General features: G+C 40.5%; 1 pseudogene across 1 annotated transcript in view; it reads left to right on the top strand.

Moving 5' to 3' along the window:
- Window positions 1-17,209, top strand: part of LOC146462098 (uncharacterized) — a 35,288-nt pseudogene extending 18,079 nt beyond the window's left edge. Inside the window, exons 5-8 of the transcript XR_014857263.1 lie at window positions 2,105-2,227; window positions 5,951-7,561; window positions 12,039-12,167; window positions 17,086-17,209. The product of XR_014857263.1 is annotated as an uncharacterized LOC146462098 (transcript). The remainder of the gene's footprint in view (window positions 1-2,104; window positions 2,228-5,950; window positions 7,562-12,038; window positions 12,168-17,085) is intronic.
- The last annotated feature ends 4,918 nt before the right edge of the window (window positions 17,210-22,127 follow it).

Raw genomic sequence — 22,127 nt, 5'->3', positions numbered from 1 at the left:
GGTATGTTGTCGTATCTTCCTGTTTCAATCAAAAGCTTGTGGCTGCTTATTCTTAGTTTCACTAATGCTTTCCTAGAAGCGTTTTTCCTTGTGAGAACTAGACCGCTGTATTTTAATAACTTCTCCACAGTACTTTAATAAGAAAAGTAACGGGACAAGATGGGAGAATTTGTTCTTTGATATTAGAGGTTAAAGGGTTAACTGAGATGAAAAACTGAACTACAACGTCGGTCTGTACGGATGCCAAGCCTTGGCTAGAATGAACAATCACAATCATACATTGAGCGTTTTTCTTTTATAATACAAAATTAAAATAATGAAAAGATTCTCTTGTCGTTAAAGGGAGAGTTTCACGGTTCGGCGCATGTGCGAGCGATAAGGTAAGCGCTGTCAAGCCAATTGTTTTTGGACCAATTAGAAGCGAGTACACAACACCGGCGGGATATGGCGGGCAAGTCTTCAGTATAACTTGCTGGCATAAAAATAAAACTGACATGACCGGCCAGTGTTTTGGTCACGTTTCAGAAAGAAACAAAAAGGCTGTCCATGTAAAACACATGGGGATTTTTGCAGCGCCGGTTGGACATTCAAGAAATGCCAGAACTTATGCGAACGTATACGGTTTTATTTTAGTACAATGTCGATATCTCGCGGCATCGACCCTTTTTTATTACGCACGGTTCGAAAAGCCGAGAAGCTCCCTAAATCCAGTATTTCATCAGCATTCAGTGATAAACTTCCTATATAGTGTGTACACTCGATAACCTGATTTTATTAGACCAGCGAGAAGGCGAAGAACGAGAAATCCGCAAGCTTCAAGAAGCGATGCGACTGTTTAGTAACAACACCACTGAGCGTCCTTCCGAGATGCTGGAATGCATTTGAGAAAACTCTCCATAGTGGCAAATCAAAACTGCGTTTGCCATTCGAAATGACCATAATTGTATAGATAAATGAATACCTTACAATAGATTTTGTAGTTTGCCGCAAACCTTTTGGATTTTTTTCTACTGCCCGCTATTCGAGCCCGCTAATAGACTACAACTAACTCGCACATTTGATCTCATATTTATTGGCTTCGCGTCTCACTGTTGTACAATTTTTTCCATCCAAAGCAAAACACTGATGTTTGATGCTGTTAGTCCGTCGAATTCTCCGTTTTTGACAGTTGAATTCCATATGAACAAACAGTACGATTGAAATCTAGAAAATCCTCGCGAGTTCATCCAAAGCCAGTTGGTGACCTTTGCCATTTCCAGCGAATGCAGATGTGCCGCGAAATCGTTGTCTATTTTAAACAGACTTATCCCTTTACCAATTTTCCACGTTTGGTGGACGTATCTTGTTAACCGCACAGGATTTCTACATCCACTCCACTCTGTCCGCTTAACTTCTGTGCTTCCAGAGAGTCCACAGAACGTCCCGTCGCCGGTCGGCCGTGCCATCGACAAAAATGTGGTTTTCGGATGCTAAAACACTTTTAACCTTACAAAAATCGAACTTATATTTACAACAGGAAACAAAGATTATAAAAAGTGAAGAACGAAGAGCGGATGATCCAAATTCGGGCGCGATTTCAACAGATTGTTCCACCACAAGGTCGCATCGAATTTAGTGTCGACCCGTACAATTTATTTTTGAGCCGGTCTGCTCGCGCATGCGCTTGACCGTGAACTAATCACAAGTGTGTTTTTCCTCCTAGCTTTTCATACTTTTGATCATTGCCTGACCATTTTGTTGAAATAAACAACGAGGTATTTCTTTATTCATTTTCTGAGTTTTAGCATGTACCTCAAGACGTACCACTTGGAAGACAGCTGTTCATGTTATATGTAGATGCAACTCAATCTTAGACATCAGATGTGAGCGCTAGCCGAAAGGGGTTTGCCTAAAAAGGTCTAGGGGCCGGCTTTCCTCTCCCTCTTTGTCGGACTGAGCACAAGACCATCTCCGCTGGCATAAGAGACCTGCGGTGTCAGAGGTTTCTTTTGCCAGGACTGTTGTATTATTTCAGAATAAAAGGGAGCGAGATTAAAACATGACGTTTCGGCGACAACATGTAACATGATGATCACATTAACAGGATGATTACATTGACTTTCAGGCCTTCTTTGCGAAGAGAAATAAGCGCGCGGTCAGTGGATCAGCGATTCAGGCGATCGACAGAACGGTATCAGTTGTGACTTTGCTGGGGAGCGAATGGACCTAACAGGAAAACAACTTCAAGGTCTCAGTAAGTCTTGAACAATCATGTTTTATTTTATGTTGTTTCTTTTAATTTCACTGTCGTGTTTGCGTTAGATCGAGAACGAAATATTTTCGAATTAGCGATGTCATTGATTATTCTAGCTGTGAAGTTGTTCGTTTCAAGAACCATCGCTTAACTTATGTTGTTATTTTCGCACTTCTTTGTGAGAAAACGTCCTTTCAGTTAAATACCGTAAGTTTACCTAGCTAATCCACACAATCAGACTTTCTGCGAATGCCTTAAGGTGGAGTTCCACTGTGGCGTAAATTTTAGTTGCGTACAGACGTGAATTGAGCTGGCTTTACGTACGTAAATAAAATAAGACGCGATGTATGAGCGGCGTGCGTAAATGTAAAAAGTTGAACAGCATTCAACTTTTTACGTTTATGCACGCGACTGATAGATCGCTTCTTATTTTATTTAGGTACGTAAAGCCAGCTCAATGCACGTCTGTACGCACGTAAAATTTACGCGACAGTGGAAATCCACCTTTAAGAAGTTGAACAGCACTCAACTTTTTGCTCATACATCGCTTCTTATTCTATTTACGTACGTAAAAACCAGCTAAATTCATTTCTGTACGCACGTAAAATTTACGCGACAGTGGAAATCCACCTTTAGTTACTTTCTAGAATAGGCCTTATCACGGTTTTCGAGGCCATTTTGACGAACAGGCTTGAAATAACAGTGTTTGTATGGAAATCCGATGTCAAATAATTTTCATAAAACATCGCTTCTGAAAAATAACAGGCTTGAAATAAAAGTGTTTGTATGGAAATCCGATGTCAAATAATTTCCATAAAACATCGCTTCTAAAAAATTCATGAATTGGAAACTTTTGGCACTAGAAAAAGGATTTTAAGAAAAAAATTGGAGGGATGTAACCGTGACGGAAAGCGTCCAGTCGTGTTTTGAACTTTCCATACATTTCCCTGTATTTTTTGACCGCTTAATACACAAAAAGTTGCCTCTAAGACGTTTACGGTCTTTTTATGGAGTTAACATCTTGTTTAGCTTGAAGCAAATATTGTCTCTCATTTTAAAACACAGTCTATGCACTGCTGCAAACAAAGGGAGAAAATTGACTGAGCCTCCACAATTCAAACGCACTATATCAGTGGAGCGAAGCATTTGCAAAAACACACTCGTTATTTAAATACAATTCAAGCCTTTTCAGTATTACTGTGACACGTTGCACAGCTCTATAACACGCTACAACGATTACTAGAGAACTAAAAAACCAAATAGCCGTGCCAAGAAACACAACTGCTTGTGACAAACACTAATATCCGCGCCCGGCATTGCAGCAATTACAGAATGAAGCTCATTGCACGATACAAGCAATGATTAATTCCTGTCCTAACATTACCCAAATCTCAACAAGAAAGGCAGTTAAAACTATCAAGCACTTAAAAGAGCCAAGCCAAACCCAGCTGAAATGCCCTATGTGGTATAACAACAACGTCGTTGAACACACGGAATAAGAGGTCATACTCAAAACGAAGAGAATTCAAAGAGGAAACTGAAAAATCGTTAGGTGAAAATGACCTCTCGGATGATGAACATATGATGGCTAAATCCAAACCCGCTACAAATACTTGCGAGCAGCGCAGGCTTTTAAAACCAATTCACCCCTTTAAAAAAAAAACCTACTTGTATAAGCTAGATTTAAAAAGGCTAAAACAAGCGCCAGAAAGTGACGTAGGCTTGTCAGTCTTTATTTACACACCGAATTCTAAACCATAGGCAGCCCAAACTGACAAAATCATTATTTTCATAAGAAAACTGGTTATTGGTACTGGCTTTTGCTTCAAAAGATTTTCCAAAATAGTCATTTGGAATTCACATCGAAGGAATATTTTTTCAGTCAATAAGTCGATTTTCTTGTGATCAGTGTGATGTTAGAAACAAATTGAGTTTTCCTGGAGGGGGCAGCCCCCGCGCTATGTACGGCCCTGTAAAATCTCCACAGTACTTTTTATAAGAAAAGTAACGGGACAAGATAGGAGAATTTGTTCTTTGATATTAGAGGTCCTGTATTAAGCGGTATTAGCTAAGCAGTACTAGCTAACCTTCATGAATGGCTCAATGTAAATAAGCTCAGCCTGAATATTGTCAAAACGGAATTAATGTTAATAGGCTCACGGCAGAGACTGGCTAGTACTACAAGTGGCCATTCACTTACTGTGCAAATTGAAGGTCACGAAATTGATAGAGTGCCCCACACCAAATCCTTAGGACTTTACATCGATCAAAATCTTTCGTAGTCCAAACATGTTAATAAGACTGCCAAGATTATCTCCTCTGGCATAGGTGCACTTAAAAAACCGAGACCGTTCTTTTGCGACGATACAACAACAACAACAACAACAACAAGCTTTATTTGCATGACTATAACAAATACAGTATTGCAAAAGCTATTCATAGCTAATTATTGATTCGTTAACTAATTCTTAAGATAACTTAAAATAAAATAAAATAAAGTAACTGAAGTCTTTGCTTATTTTAAACTTTTCATACAGTAGAAGTAATCATTCCGGAGAGAAGTTTGTCTCTCAATTCGAAGCACGAGGTAACAAATGAAATTAATTGAGTGTTTATAAAATAGTCTGTTGAGTTCATTATATGCGATAGTAAAGTTTCTTTTACTAATAGTCGTGTTAATGGAAGGCTAGGTTCTATTTTAGAAAAGAACATATCTCTTAAAGAAGAGTAACTTGGGCAATCTAATAAAAAATGAATTTCGTCTTCAATGGTTTTACGGTTGCAAACATTAGACACCCTTTCATTACGGGGTATGTTGTCGTATCTTCCTGTTTCAATCAAAAGCTTGCGGCTGCTTATTCTTAGTTTCACTAATGCTTTCCTAGAAGCGTTTTTCCTTGTGAGAACTAGACCGCTGTATTTTAATAACCGCTGTATTTTAATAACTTCTCCACAGTACTTTAATAAGAAAAGTAACGGGACAAGATGGGAGAATTTGATCTTTATTGGCTTCGCGTCTCACTGTTGTACAATTTTTTCCATCCAAAGCAAAACACTGATGTTTGATGCTGTTTGTCCGTCGAATTCTCCGTTTTTGACAGTTGAATTCCATATGAACAAACAGTACGATTGAAATCTAGAAAATCCTCGCGAGTTCATCCAAAGCCAGTTGGTGACCTTTGCCATTTCCAGCGAATGCAGATGTGCCGCGAAATCGTTGTCTATTTTAAACAGACTTATCCCTTTACCAATTTTCCACGTTTGGTGGACGTATCTTGTTAACCGCACAGGATTTCTACATCCACTCCACTCTGTCCGCTTAACTTCTGTGCTTCCAGAGAGTCCACAGAACGTCCCGTCGCCGGTCGGCCGCGCCATCGACAAAAATGTGGTTTTCGGATGCTAAAACACTTTTAACCTTACAAAAATCGAACTTATATTTACAACAGGAAACAAAGATTATAAAAAGTGAAGAACGAGGAGCGGATGATCCAAATTCGGGCGCGATTTCAACAGATTGTTCCACCACAAGGTCGCATCGAATTTAGTGTCGACCCGTACAATTTATTTTTGAGCCGGTCTGCTCGCGCATGCGCTTGACCGTGAACTAATCACAAGTGTGTTTTTCCTCCTAGCTTTTCATACTTTTGATCATTGCCTGACCATTTTGTTGAAATAAACAACGAGGTATTTCTTTATTCATTTTCTGAGTTTTAGCATGTACCTCAAGACGTACCACTTGGAAGACAGCTGTTCATGTTATATGTAGATGCAACTCAATTTTAGACATCAGATGTGACCGCTAGCCGAAAGGGTGTCATTCTTTCTCGGGCCTTTTGGCTTAGATACGATTGGTCCCGATTTGTGTTTTGTTGCCGCGTCAGCATGGCAAACAAAAAGAACAAAACGGCCGATGGAAATAGTTCTCGTAAAGCTGTTGATGAGGAGTCCCCTGGAGAGATGCCTGATGAGCCAACTGACACGCCCATATTGTTTTCTCCGTCACCTTTGGAGTGGGGTGATTGTGACGTGCCGCACGAGCCAACAGCTGAAATTCATGAGAAACATCCGAGCGTGCCGAAGGTTCTCAGTGATTTATTCAATAGTGGGGCAAGATATGAATCTGCCCCAAAATTTACGTGGAATTTTAAGGAGACTTATCGGATAAGGCTTCGCAAAGAGTTGTCCGTCGTTTTCTCTGTGGACACGGTTTGTTCCAGCCAGGATATCATCGTTGGTTTCGATGCGGCCGGCATTGATGTCGACGAAATTTTATCAATCCAGTGACGCGCATCCAACAACACGTGGGTCGTCAGTTTTAGATCTCCTGACGCGAAAAACGCCGCTCTTGGCGTACCTTCGGTCAAGATATCTGGCTGCACGGTTTTTCTCGGTGACTGTGAGAACCGGATTCAAATCATTAAAATCTATGAAGCTCCGACTGAGTTACCGGATACTGCCCTAATTGGTCGTCTTTCGCATTATGGCAAGGTTTTCTCGTTTAGGCGTGATATGGTTGCCGACAACATTTACAACGGGGTGCGTACTGCAAGAATGCGGCTAAATCTCGCAATACCCCCGACCATTTTCGTTGCTGGTGAACTGCTACGTATTTGGTATCCAAGCCAGCCTAAGATGTGTCGCCGTTGCGGCGATACTGGCCATGTTGCAGCGAAATGTTCGTCTGTGAGGTGTTTTAATTGTGAGGCGCCGGGGCATCGCCAGGAAGATTGCACATCACCACGCCTTTGCTCGATTTGCCTTTGCCAGGAACATAACATCTCAGCCTGTCCCTTTCTATTGTTCAGCGCCAACGTGGTTACTCAACCTGGTCAGCCTTTATTGGAAGATGAACCGGAGATTATGTCGCAGCCGGCCGCGTCGCCCTCGTATGCTAATGTGGTCGCTCGCTCTCCGGAGCAAGCAGAGGCTATTAAGGCTGCCAGGGCGGCGGGGGCTGGCTCTGCTCAGCTTTCTGCGAGGCAACAGCAAACCAGTGATTCGAAGTCTAAGGACTCTGTCAAGCAACCTCCGAAGAAACCTATTAAGAAGGCTGCAAGTGAGCCACCTCCATCCGAGAACAAGAAGAAACATGTTTCTGATGAGAAGGCGGAGCGTGAACGTGATCACTCGCGGGAGCGCGGCGCGGGTCGTGATCGAGACCGTGATCGGGAGCGTACGCGTGATCGTGACCGGGATCGTGATCGCCACCGCGACCGTGATTACTCTCGCGAGGGTGAGCGCGATCGCTCTAGCCGGCGCCACCACCATCATCATCGCGACCACAAAACTTCAGAGGAGGACGAGTCAGATTACGATTTTATAAAGGTTAGGCCTAGGCGGCATTCTAGGCGCTAGCAGCACCAATGTCGTTAAAAGTTTTATCTTTAAATGTTAGGGGTCTTGGCACCCCTGCTAAGCGATTCACTGTTTTGCGCGAGCTTGAGCGCCTAGATTATGATTTATTTTTACTGCAAGAAACGCATGTGTCTACTAAACGTCTTGCGGATGAAAATTCGCATTCTTGGCCTGGACAATGTTTCTGGTCCTTTGGGAGAGGCAAATCTGCTGGAGTAGCTTTATTTGTCTCTCCCAAATTTTCGGGCCATATCTCTCGTTTTTTGTTTGATTCTAACGGGCGAGTTTTAAGTGTATTGGTGCTACTAGGGCCTATTAGTCTTAATATTGTTAACATCTATGCTCCAAACACTGTCTCGGAGCGTAAAACCTTTTTTGAGTGTTTACATGATTATTTTATTTCTAATGATTCTCGCGTTATTGCTGGTGACTTTAATTGTATTGATAACAAATTAGATCGTTATTCTGCTAATACTTTGCTGCCGGACAAAAAGTGCCTTAGTGCCTTTTTGTCCGATTTTTGTTTAATCGATGTTTGGCGCAAATTGAATCCGCGCGGTGTTTCTTTTACTTGGTCTAATTCTGATTACTCGCTAGCTACTCGTATTGATCGTTTTTTGGTGTCTCGTTCATTGTTTAAATTTGTCCGTTCAAACAAGGTTTTACCGTGCGTTTTTTCCGACCATGATTATGTAGTTCTCGATTTTTCTTTTGACGGTTTTTCAAATAAGCGAGATGGTGTTTGGAGATTAAATACCACTCTTTTGGCTGATCCTGAGTTCAAGCGTGAAATTTCTTCTGTTGTTGATCGCCAAAAGAGTGTTATTTCCGACTTTGAGTCTCTGGGGGCTTGGTGGGATGATCTGAAACTTGTCATTCGTTCCGCTTGCATTAATTACTGCACACGTAAGCGTCAGTCTTTAAATCGTGAGCGGAATTTTTTAACTAAGCGTTTAATTCGTGCTAAAGATGCTTTCCATGCTGGTGATAATTCTGTCGTTTCCGAATTGCGAGATGTTGAAAGCGCTCTTTCGTCTCTTATTTCTCGTGAGGCGGAGGGCGCTAAAATTCGATCGCGTGCCAAGTGGATCGAGGAGGGAGAAAAGCCCACGCGCTATTTCTTTCGCCTCGAACAACAGCGTGCGGAGAAAAACTCGTTTGATTCTGTTGTTGATACTGATGGTAGCGAAAAAACTTCCCAGGCTGATATTGAGCGGGTTTTTGTGAATTTTTATCGTGATCTGTATGCCAAAGATAATTCTATTGATATGCAGATCCAAACCGATTTGATCGATAGTTTGGAATTTTCTTTGAATGATATTGAGCGTGCTAGTTGTGAGGGCTTATTTACTAAAGACGAGCTTTTCTCCGCTTTGAAGAGCCTTCAGACCGGCAAATCGCCTGGCTCTGACGGCTTGCCCACCGAGTTCTATTTGTCTTTTTGGGATGACCTGGGTGATTTTCTCGTTCTGGTTCTGAACGAGAGATATCGCCTGGGTGTTCTTACGTATAGCCAGCGCGAGAGTCTCTTGCGCTTGCTGTACAAGAAGGACGATAGACGATTGCCGAAAAATTGGCGCCCCATATCGCTTTTGAATACGGATTACAAACTGGCTTCAAAAGCGATTACTGAACGTCTGAAACCGGTAATGAATTCCATCGTTCACCGGGATCAGACGTGTGGCGTAGTGGGTCGTAGTATATTTTCGAATCTGCAATTAATTCGTGATACTTTGGACATGATTGACAAAACTGACGAACCCGGTATTCTTGTCACTCTCGATCAGGAAAAAGCTTTTGATCGCGTCGATCATGAATTTTTAATGAGAACTTTAGCTAAATTCGGTTTCGGTCCTTCTTTTTGTAATTGGGTTGCTCTTTTCTACAATGATGTCTTTTCTCGCATAATTTGTAATGGGAATCTTTCTATGCCTGTTTTTCTCGGGAGGGGTGTTCGTCAGGGTTGTCCCCTGTCCCCGCTCCTTTACGTATTGGTTTCGGAAGTTTTGTCAACTCAGATTCGGAGATGTAAACAAATTGAAGGTTTCCAGCTCCCTGGAGCCGGGGGCCTTCAATTTAAAGTTTCCCAGTACGCAGATGATGCCACGAATTTTGTGAAAAGTGAGCGTTCTCTCTGTCATCTCTTGCGTGTTGTTAATGTCTACGAGAAGGGGTCAGGTGCCAAGCTCAACACTACCAAGTCCGAGGCTATGTGGCTTGGTAGGTGGCGAACTAATGGTGCCTCCCCCTTCGGTCTCACTTGGGTGTTTAAAATGAAAATTTTGGGGGTTTATTTTTCGAATGGTCTTGTTTCTGTCGAGTCTGACAATTGGAAATCTAAGCTGGATAAGTTACAAAATGTGGTTAATCTTTGGAAACAGAGAGAGCTCTCATTTTTAGGTCGTGCAATGATCATCAATGCCTTGGGCGCTAGCCGCTTTTGGCACACTGCCAAGATCATCATTCCCCCACAGTGGGTTGTTGATTCATATGATAAAATTGTCTGGTCTTTTGTGTGGCCAGGGAAAACGGAAAATGTTAGTCGCCAGCGTTGTTGCGCGCCGCTTCGTGGCGGCGGCCTCAACGTTGTCGATTTTCGAGCCAAATGTGCTGCTCTTCGTTTGTCTAATTTTTCTAGTTTACGTGATGATTTTGGCAGTCAAAAGTGGCATTTTCTTGCTCGTTATTTTCTCGGGAATCGTCTGCAAAAACTTGACACGCGATTTAGTTTTCTTTCTAATCTTGTTCCTGTTTCTTCTACACCTTCTCACTTTTATCGGTCTTGTATTTCTCTTTTCCAGCAAATCTTTGATAAACATGGTGCATTGCCCGACGTTTTTTCGTGTAAGAATCTTTATTTACTTTTGGTTGTTTTTCCCGATGCCGCGCCTAGGTCTTCTGCAGCTGGTTTTTGGGGATCCGTTGTCGGTCGCCCCATCAACCGGTGGGCTTCGGTGTGGCGTAAATCTCGACTAAAGATTATTGAGAATAAAAAGAATGATCTGATTTGGTTGATTATTCACTGTGCTGTTCGGGTTCGATATACACTAAAGTGTTGGGGTGTTATCGACTCCGACAGGTGTGCTTCATGTTCTCGCGTTGAGACAATGCAACATTGTTTTGTTGATTGCCCCCGGGTTACAAAGGTGTGGGATTTTTTCGCGCCCTTTCTTTCCCGCCTTTTGGGTTCCCCTTTTTCCTTGTCCTTTTCCTCTGTACTTTTTCCGTTTTCTCCTTTACAGTCTTCTCCTTCTTTATCTTTATTTCGTTATCTCGTTGCTACCATCTTGTTTCATGTTTGGCATGCTCGTAATTCGGCGACTTTTAGGAATTCTTACCTTCCTCCGCGTGCTATTGTTGACACAATTATTAAGGATATTCAACTTCGAATTCGCGGTGAGCCTATTGATCATGTGAGGTATTTCTGGTCAGTTAATGATGTTCTTTGTAAAGTTGGCACAGGTGACAAGATTTCTTTTCTGTTTTAATTTTATTTATATTTTTGTTTTTTTCGACCCGGTCGCCTTAATTGGTTGTACTGGGTCGTTTCCTGTTTCCTGTTTCCTGTTTTTTTTCTATTTTTCTTTTTTCTTGACCTAATCGCCTTCATTGGTTGTACTGGGTCTTGACCATTGTATATAGTGTATATATGTGTTTTTTAGGGCGGGAGAGGCTTGGCTGTGGCCATGTCTCCCGGGGCCTCTTTCGCTTGTATTGTAATTAGTTGTTTTGTTGTAGTCTTTGAATTTACTTGTGGTTGTGAACAACATTGTTTTTTCTCTGCTTGTAAATAGCATTTCTCATCTTTGACTTTTTTCTATATAGTATTTCAATTTTGTAATTTTTTTTTGAGATATAATTTTGTAATTTACCTCTCGTAGTTATTTACCTTTATAATTTAGTTACGTAATCTGCTTTCGCTTAGTCATTAGCATTTTTCCCGCTCTTTTTGTGTTTTGTATTTTGTTCGCGCCATTTTTGCTGTATGACTGTTTTTTGCATATTTTTCGCGCTTTTCTGTATATCTGTATTTTGCATATTTTTCGCGTTTTTTTCCCTTTGTTCGTTTTAGTGCTTGCTTAAGTTTAGAAGGCATTGTAACACTTGTAATAATTATTGTCATTAATGATTAGCTTTCTTTTTCTCAGTTTACTTGTAATTGCTTGTAACAGTTGATCTTTTTATCAGTGGGCCCTTTGGCTCACTGTGTAAATAAACTTTTATCACAAAAAAAAAAAGGTCTAGGGGCCGGCTTTCCTCTCCCTCTTTGTCGGACTGAGCACAAGACCATCTCCGCTGGCATAAGAGACCTGCGGTGTCAGAGGTTTCTTTTGCCAGGACTGTTGTATTATTTCAGAATAAAAAGTAGCGAGATTAAAACATGACGTTTCGGCGACAACATGTAACATGATGATCACATTAACAGGATGATTACATTGACTTTCAGGCCTTCTTTGCGAAGAGAAATAAGCGCGCGGTCAGTGGATCAGCGATTCAGGCGATCGACAGAACGGTATCAGTTGTGACTTTGCTGGGGAGCGAATGGACCTGACAGGAAAACAACTTAAAGGTCTCAGTAAGTCTTGAACAATCATGTTTTATTTTATGTTGTTTCTTTTAATTTCACTGTCGTGTTTGCGTTAGATCGAGAACGAAATATTTTCGAATTAGCGATGTCATTGATTATTCTAGCTGTGAAGTTGTTCGTTTCAAGAACCATCGCTTAACTTATGTTGTTATTTTCGCACTTCTTTGTGAGAAAACGTCCTTTCAGTTAAATACCGTAAGTTTACCTAGCTAATCCACACAATCAGACTTTCTGCGAATGCCTTAAGGTGGAGTTCCACTGTGGCGTAAATTTTAGTTGCGTACAGACGTGAATTGAGCTGGCTTTACGTACGTAAATAAAATAAGACGCGATGTATGAGCGGCGTGCGTAAATGTAAAAAGTTGAACAGCATTCAACTTTTTACGTTTATGCACGCGACTGATAGATCGCTTCTTATTTTATTTAGGTACGTAAAGCCAGCTCAATGCACGTCTGTACGCACGTAAAATTTACGCGACAGTGGAAATCCACCTTTAAGAAGTTGAACAGCACTCAACTTTTTGCTCATACATCGCTTCTTATTCTATTTACGTACGTAAAAACCAGCTAAATTCATTTCTGTACGCACGTAAAATTTACGCGACAGTGGAAATCCACCTTTAGTTACTTTCTAGAATAGGCCTTATCGCGGTTTTCGAGGCCATTTTGACGGGTAGGCAAACAGGCTTGAAATAACAGTGTTTGTATGGAAATCCGATGTCAAATAATTTTCATAAAACATCGCTTCTGAAAAATAACAGGCTTGAAATAAAAGTGTTTGTATGGAAATCCGATGTCAAATAATTTCCATAAAACATCGCTTCTAAAAAATTCATGAATTGGAAACTTTTGGCACTAGAAAAAGGATTTTAAGAAAAAAATTGGAGGGATGTAACCGTGACGGAAAGCGTCCAGTCGTGTTTTGAACTTTCCATACATTTCCCTGTATTTTTTGACCGCTTAATACACAAAAAGTTGCCTCTAAGACGTTTACGGTCTTTTTATGGAGTTAACATCTTGTTTAGCTTGAAGCAAATATTGTCTCTCATTTTAAAACACAGTCTATGCACTGCTGCAAACAAAGGGAGAAAACTGACTGAGCCTCCACAATTCAAACGCACTATATCAGTGGAGCGAAGCATTTGCAAAAACACACTCGTTATTTAAATACAATTCAAGCCTTTTCAGTATTACTGTGACACGTTGCACAGCTCTATAACACGCTACAACGATTACTAGAGAACTAAAAAACCAAATAGCCGTGCCAAGAAACACAACTGCTTGTGACAAACACTAATATCCGCGCCCGGCATTGCAGCAATTACAGAATGAAGCTCATTGCACGATACAAGCAATGATTAATTCCTGTCCTAACATTACCCAAATCTCAACAAGAAAGGCAGTTAAAACTATCAAGCACTTAAAAGAGCCAAGCCAAACCCAGCTGAAATGCCCTATGTGGTATAACAACAACGTCGTTGAACACACGGAATAAGAGGTCATACTCAAAACGAAGAGAATTCAAAGAGGAAACTGAAAAATCGTTAGGTGAAAATGACCTCTCGGATGATGAACATATGATGGCTAAATCCAAACCCGCTACAAATACTTGCGAGCAGCGCAGGCTTTTAAAACCAATTCACCCCTTTAAAAAAAAAACCTACTTGTATAAGCTAGATTTAAAAAGGCTAAAACAAGCGCCAGAAAGTGACGTAGGCTTGTCAGTCTTTATTTACACACCGAATTCTAAACCATAGGCAGCCCAAACTGACAAAATCATTATTTTCATAAGAAAACTGGTTATTGGTACTGGCTTTTGCTTCAAAAGATTTTCCAAAATAGTCATTTGGAATTCACATCGAAGGAATATTTTTTCAGTCAATAAGTCGATTTTCTTGTGATCAGTGTGATGTTAGAAACAAATTGAGTTTTCCTGGAGGGGGCAGCCCCCGCGCTATGTACGGCCCTGTAAAATCTCCACAGTACTTTTTATAAGAAAAGTAACGGGACAAGATAGGAGAATTTGTTCTTTGATATTAGAGGTCCTGTATTAAGCGGTATTAGCTAAGCAGTACTAGCTAACCTTCATGAATGGCTCAATGTAAATAAGCTCAGCCTGAATATTGTCAAAACGGAATTAATGTTAATAGGCTCACGGCAGAGACTGGCTAGTACTACAAGTGGCCATTCACTTACTGTGCAAATTGAAGGTCACGAAATTGATAGAGTGCCCCACACCAAATCCTTAGGACTTTACATCGATCAAAATCTTTCGTAGTCCAAACATGTTAATAAGACTGCCAAGATTATCTCCTCTGGCATAGGTGCACTTAAAAAACCGAGACCGTTCTTTTGCGACGATACAACAACAACAACAACAACAAGCTTTATTTGCATGACTATAACAAATACAGTATTGCAAAAGCTATTCATAGCTAATTATTGATTCGTTAACTAATTCTTAAGATAACTTAAAATAAAATAAAATAAAGTAACTGAAGTCTTTGCTTATTTTAAACTTTTCATACAGTAGAAGTAATCATTCCGGAGAGAAGTTTGTCTCTCAATTCGAAGCACGAGGTAACAAATGAAATTAATTGAGTGTTTATAAAATAGTCTGTTGAGTTCATTATATGCGATAGTAAAGTTTCTTTTACTAATAGTCGTGTTAATGGAAGGCTAGGTTCTATTTTAGAAAAGAACATATCTCTTAAAGAAGAGTAACTTGGGCAATCTAATAAAAAATGAATTTCGTCTTCAATGGTTTTACGGTTGCAAACATTAGACACCCTTTCATTACGGGGTATGTTGTCGTATCTTCCTGTTTCAATCAAAAGCTTGTGGCTGCTTATTCTTAGTTTCACTAATGCTTTCCTAGAAGCGTTTTTCCTTGTGAGAACTAGACCGCTGTATTTTAATAACTTCTCCACAGTACTTTAATAAGAAAAGTAACGGGACAAGATGGGAGAATTTGTTCTTTGATATTAGAGGTTAAAGGGTTAACTGAGATGAAAAACTGAACTACAACGTCGGTCTGTACGGATGCCAAGCCTTGGCTAGAATGAACAATCACAATCATACATTGAGCGTTTTTCTTTTATAATACAAAATTAAAATAATGAAAAGATTCTCTTGTCGTTAAAGGGAGAGTTTCACGGTTCGGCGCATGTGCGAGCGATAAGGTAAGCGCTGTCAAGCCAATTGTTTTTGGACCAATTAGAAGCGAGTACACAACACCGGCGGGATATGGCGGGCAAGTCTTCGGTATAACTTGCTGGCATAAAAATAAAACTGACATGACCGGCCAGTGTTTTGGTCACGTTTCAGAAAGAAACAAAAAGGCTGTCCATGTAAAACACATGGGGATTTTTGCAGCGCCGGTTGGACATTCAAGAAATGCCAGAACTTATGCGAACGTATACGGTTTTATTTTAGTACAATGTCGATATCTCGCGGCATCGACCTTTTTTTATTACGCACGGTTCGAAAAGCCGAGAAGCTCCCTAAATCCAGTATTTCATCAGCATTCAGTGATAAACTTCCTATATAGTGTGTACACTCGATAACCTGATTTTATTAGACCAGCGAGAAGGCGAAGAACGAGAAATCCGCAAGCTTCAAGAAGCGATGCGACTGTTTAGTAACAACACCACTGAGCGTCCTTCCGAGATGCTGGAATGCATTTGAGAAAACTCTCCATAGTGGCAAATCAAAACTGCGTTTGCCATTCGAAATGACCATAATTGTATAGATAAATGAATACCTTACAATAGATTTTGTAGTTTGCCGCAAATCTTTTGGATTTTTTTCTACTGCCCGCTATTCGAGCCCGCTAATAGAATACAACTAACTCGCACATTTGATCTCATATTTATTGGCTTCGCGTCTCACTGTTGTACAATTTTTTCCATCCAAAGCAAAACATTGATGTTTGATGCTGTTTGTCCGTCGAATTCTCCGTTTTTGACAGTTGAATTCCATATGAACAAACAGTACGATTGAAATCTAGAAAATCCTCGCGAGTTCATCCAAAGCCAGTTGGTGACCTTTGCCATTTCCAGCGAATGCAGATGTGCCGCGAAATCGTTGTCTATTTTAAACAGACTTATCCCTTTACCAATTTTCCACGTTTGGTGGACGTATCTTGTTAACCGCACAGGATTTCTACATCCACTCCACTCTGTCCGCTTAACTTCTGTGCTTCCAGAGAGTCCACAGAACGTCCCGTCACCGGTCGGCCGCGCCATCGACAAAAATGTGGTTTTCGGATGCTAAAACACTTTTAACCTTACAAAAATCGAACTTATATTTACAACAGGAAACAAAGATTATAAAAAGTGAAGAACGAAGAGCGGATGATCCAAATTCGGGCGCGATTTCAACAGATTGTTCCACCACAAGGTCGCATCGAATTTAGTGTCGACCCGTACAATTTATTTTTGAGCCGGTCTGCTCGCGCATGCGCTTGACCGTGAACTAATCACAAGTGTGTTTTTCCTCCTAGCTTTTCATACTTTTGATCATTGCCTGACCATTTTGTTGAAATAAACAACGAGGTATTTCTTTATTCATTTTCTGAGTTTTAGCATGTACCTCAAGACGTACCACTTGGAAGACAGCTGTTCATGTTATATGTAGATGCAACTCAATTTTAGACATCAGATGTGAGCGCTAGCCGAAAGGGGTTTGCCTAAAAAGGTCTAGGGGCCGGCTTTCCCCTCCCTCTTTGTCGGACTGAGCACAAGACCATCTCCGCTGGCATAAGAGACCTGCGGTGTCAGAGGTTTCTTTTGCCAGGACTGTTGTATTATTTCAGAATAAAAAGTAGCGAGATTAAAACATGACGTTTCGGCGACAACATGTAACATGATGATCACATTAACAGGATGATTACATTGACTTTCAGGCCTTCTTTGCGAAGAGAAATAAGCGCGCGGTCAGTGGATCAGCGATTCAGGCGATCGACAGAACGGTATCAGTTGTGACTTTGCTGGGGAGCGAATGGACCTGACAGGAAAACAACTTCAAGGTCTCAGTAAGTCTTGAACAATCATGTTTTATTTTATGTTGTTTCTTTTAATTTCACTGTCGTGTTTGCGTTAGATCGAGAACGAAATATTTTCGAATTAGCGATGTCATTGATTATTCTAGCTGTGAAGTTGTTCGTTTCAAGAACCATCGCTTAACTTATGTTGTTATTTTCGCACTTCTTTGTGAGAAAACGTCCTTTCAGTTAAATACCGTAAGTTTACCTAGCTAATCCACACAATCAGACTTTCTGCGAATGCCTTAAGGTGGAGTTCCACTGTGGCGTAAATTTTAGTTGCGTACAGACGTGAATTGAGCTGGCTTTACGTACGTAAATAAAATAAGACGCGATGTATGAGCGGCGTGCGTAAATGTAAAAAGTTGAACAGCATTCAACTTTTTACGTTTATGCACGCGACTGATAGATCGCTTCTTATTTTATTTAGGTACGTAAAGCCAGCTCAATGCACGTCTGTACGCACGTAAAATTTACGCGACAGTGGAAAACGGGAGCGAATGGACCTGACAGGAAAACAACTTAAAGGTCTCAGTAAGGCTTGAACAATCATGTTTTATTTTATGTTGTTTCTTTTAATCTTACTGTCGTGTTTGCAGGTACATTGCTAGACAAAACAACTGTGATTTACAAAAGCAGGACTTGCAAGAAAAGCTTATATTTTCATCATTCCACTTATATCATTTTAATAATTATCACACGCAAATAGGTCCCTGGAAGGAAAAAATTGAGTTCGAAGGCAAAACTCACTAGGCTAGCATGCAGCAGCTCAAGTCGGGATCAGCTCACTTACATTGACTGATAATATCTAGCTGGATTTTAAACAACATACCTGCACTTAAATCTTAACAGTGATGAAACGTTCTGCCTGACTTAGGCTAATAACAATGCTCTCCCAACCCCTCTGCTTTTCACACAAACTTGCAAGTCACTCACTTGCCTTTAGGCCACACTCCAGGCTTGGTGTCAGATTGATCCAATTGATTGTCAACAGCATTTGACTTTATGGGGGAGGTCACAGGGCAAGAAGTAACTCTGGTCTAGGAAATTAACAGCAAATTGGGCTAAGTTGATTAGGCTACAAAACCCTCCCTTCCCTCCTGTTTGTGGTTGTTTCATCGCCTTTAAGCATGTTCTTGTTGTGCGCGCTTATTTTACTTTGCAAGTTGGGCATGCACGAGTAGCTTATCTTAAGCGTGTTTTTTCAGCTTAAAGGCGATGCAACAATTACAACCAGAACATGTAATTGTAGGGTCAAGGCAAAATGCCCTTTAGCCGAAGAATGCTTGACAAAAAACGTCATCTATCGGGCTGTCGTAACAACCCCCTATGGGAAGGAATCTTACGTGGGTCTTACCGCGACTGAATTTAAGACTCGCTACCGAAACCACCTGTCGTCTTTCAAAGAACCGAAGAAAAAGAACGCAACGGAGCTGACTAAGGATATCTGGCGCCTAAAAGAAAACAACATAGAATTTACCATCACGTGGGAAATAGTGGCACGGGCCCAGCCGTACTCAAACTCTAACAAAAAATGCAATCTTTGCACCACTGAGAAGTACTTCATCCTGTGCGAGCCGCATCGCAGTTCCCTAAACAAAAGAAACGAGTTAACAAGCACATGCCTGCACGCCAATGCATACCTGTTAAAACACGCATGAAACCCTCGCTATAAAAGACCAGATCTTGGCCATTCAACTCGCACTTGAAGAGAGAAGGCAACGCTTTTTCGAAACAGGCCTATCGTGCCTCAGTTTTTCCTGAACATGGACTGATTACTTAACTACAAAGCTCCTTACTGTTGAGCACTTTACGAATCTAAGGAAAAGCAACTACTTGCAGGCAGGTCCTCTCCAACAATGACACTACCCTTGAACAAATGCCTTGTGCCTGACATAGTCGTTGAGAAAAAAACAGGGAACCCAAAGACAGGAGTTATTGGCTGTTTGTGTAAAAGCTGGTCACAAGCTTGATCGGAAATGTTATGAAATGTTGCCCATGCTCACTAGAAAAGACAGTGCATTGGGTCTGTTGATCTGTGCCAGCAAAGCTCAGATATTATTTAGGTGCACGTTAACTGATAACAAACCTTGTCTTAGTGGAAAGGAGTATGACTTCACCACAGATGAATTTGCAAATGAGGTTGTAAAAATGTGGTGCGATTTGCAATACTGTATGCATTTGATTGTCTTATACGCGAACACTCAAATCTCTATCAAGTGACCACTCTTCTGAAAAACAGGCACCCGGTTTATAGGGGTGACCAACTGATAGAAGTTAATGGTCCTCAACAGAAGTTAAATAGAGGGCTTCTTTAAAGAGGTTGGACTGCAGTATGCCTGATTTAGCTCAGAACATTTTTTGTTTGCTTTTTCTGTTTCGTCTAAAGCAAATAATACACGGTTCAACATTTGTTGAGCGGCAACTTGTTGAACGGAATAGAGCCCAGCTCCTTTCGTTCAACAACTTTCAACGTGTTGAACGGGATATTTCAGCGTTCAACATCATGATACACAAGCAGTTGCAACATTTGTTGCTCGTCAGATGTTGAACTGTGTATCATTGGCCGACTTAAGACGAACACACAGCTAAGCGCTACGCACACATAAATGACATTGGCCAGTAGTTTAATCGATTCGTAAGTTGAGAAGTACTGAACAGCAAGTGTTGAGATACGGTGTGAACACGAGCAAAATAAATTTTTGTGCAGTACCAATTTCTTGCAAAGAATTACGATATATGTGGTAAAAAGGACAGTAAAAGCTTATTATATATGGTCCAATGAATTGGTTTTTACTTCTTGTATTTAAATTCTAATAAATAGATGTGCCATGGCGATGGTCTGATGTGGAATTTAGATAAACCAAATTAGCATACCTCAGTAACCGACTATCAAGTAAACGCGCAATCTGATTGGCTTCACAGGTGCCGTCAGCTGTCAGTGAAAATTGCTTCCCCTTCGCGTTTTCGTGAAATTTGTGAAGGAGACGCACAAAACGTTTTTCAAAGTGCCATTCCAGAAAAAAAACAAAGAAAGCTACAAAGCATGGAATAAAGATTTTTAAAGGAAAGTGCAGAACAATTTCCGAAATAAAATGCTTTATTTAAAACCAACAACAAATTACGCGTAAGCTTACTTAGGTCCGTGAGTAAACAAAGCAAAGTTGTCAAAGAAAAGTAACAATTGTGGTTCTTGTTTTGTTTTAGACTGGTTTTCAACCCAGAAAGAAATACAACACCCATTGAACAACAAACCAAAGCCGGATTAAACACGTGTTTGCAGAGGTTTTATGTGTCAGTGAGACAAACAAATGGCGTACCGTTTAAAGTTTCTTCACTTAAAGCCATCCGAGCGGCCATTCATAGATCTTTGAAGCAAGCACCTATTAACAAATCTGTAAAAATCTGATGAAATAGGGAAAAGTTCGTCTAGTTGTTCATAAAACTCCTATCATAAGCGAGCAATTGCAAAAGCTTTTTGAAAGTGGTCAACTGGGAAATGCAGATACAATAGATCCTAAACAATTAGAGCAAACTGCGTGGTTTAAAACATACCTGTATTTCGGGAGGAGAGGAAGAGAAAACCAACGCAGTCTCACTCCAAGCTACTCCAAAGATGTTTATCCTCCGCCAAACACCCCATGCCCAAAGTGTCACTCAACTAAATCTTCCACGGTTTGCAAGTTTCTGAGACTGCGCAATGTATGACGAGATCACTGTGTAGCTTTGTTTTAATTGATGAATGAACTTTGCAAATGCTCCAGTTTGTCAGAGCGCACGCGATGCTGAATGTTCCCTCTGTAATCGCTTACCGCATGCCGCGAAGTGATCGATAGCAGTTTCATTTAAGTTGTTGACATTAACATAAGATTTTGTCCCATTTGACGGTTAGAAATGGATTATGGGGTTAGGTTGTTGTTCTGTAAATTTACAACAGAAAAACGAACTTGATCGGCAAACCATAACAAGGAAGCGGAAGCCAAATTTTGAACAAAATTTAAGCAAGTGATAGTCATTTCCACGCCGTTGAAATTGAGCTCCAGAATATATGAGAAGCTTACCGCAATGTTAAGAATTGTTATGAAAGCTTACGTAAGGTTATAAACCTCAGGGACAGAGAGTAGTGGGACATTCACAACTCGCATGGGTACCCCTCTCTAGAATGTTTCTTAAATTTCCTCGCTTCGAGATCAACGTTTTGAGCAAACCACAATAAAGCCGATTCTGATTTCATTCGGACCTACTGTGTCCTTATACTGTAAAACACCTCACCCCGTCTTGCATCCTGTTATCTATATCTTCAAAATTAAAACTAGCAAAATCGTACCCAAAACCGGTACCCCGCGTATGCAGAACGTTGGAAAAGAACAAGATTGAGATATAATAAAACGGACTGCAAAGCTCTAAGAAGGTAGCATATGTGATCCTCAGGTGCTGTCATTTGAAAACCCAAAAATGTTTGACTGTCGGCAGAAATAACAAAATAATTGTCAAGTTTGTCAAAAATTATCACCCCAGTACTATAAAACTGTCGATTAGTGCCTCTGGCCAGAGACAGGGTAGGCCGGTTTCGATTGAAACTTGAAAAATATTAGGCTAATGTTTTTCAAGCTAAACCTACATTGTCATCGTGTAGTGTAAGTAAGTAAGTAAGTAAGTAAGTAAGTAAGTAAGTAAGTAAGTAAGTAAGTAAGTAAGTAAGCCCTTCATTTTAAGAGGGTACCACTAAATAGTGTAGAAACACTAACAAACCTAAAAGAAAATGCAAAGTTAAAAACTACGATATTCTACAAATAATATCAATTAAAACGTACATGTAAAAATCCAAAAAATCTAATTGTTCTTTATTGTTAACAGACCCTTTGACTTTTAGCAAAACACTAATAAACTTTTTTCACACCCAA

This window comes from Pavona decussata, unplaced genomic scaffold (assembly GCF_977016875.1).
Source record: "Pavona decussata unplaced genomic scaffold, jaPavDecu1.1 SCAFFOLD_192, whole genome shotgun sequence".
Classification (NCBI taxonomy): domain Eukaryota; kingdom Metazoa; phylum Cnidaria; class Anthozoa; order Scleractinia; family Agariciidae; genus Pavona; species Pavona decussata.
This window is presented reverse-complemented; position numbering and strand designations above follow the sequence as displayed.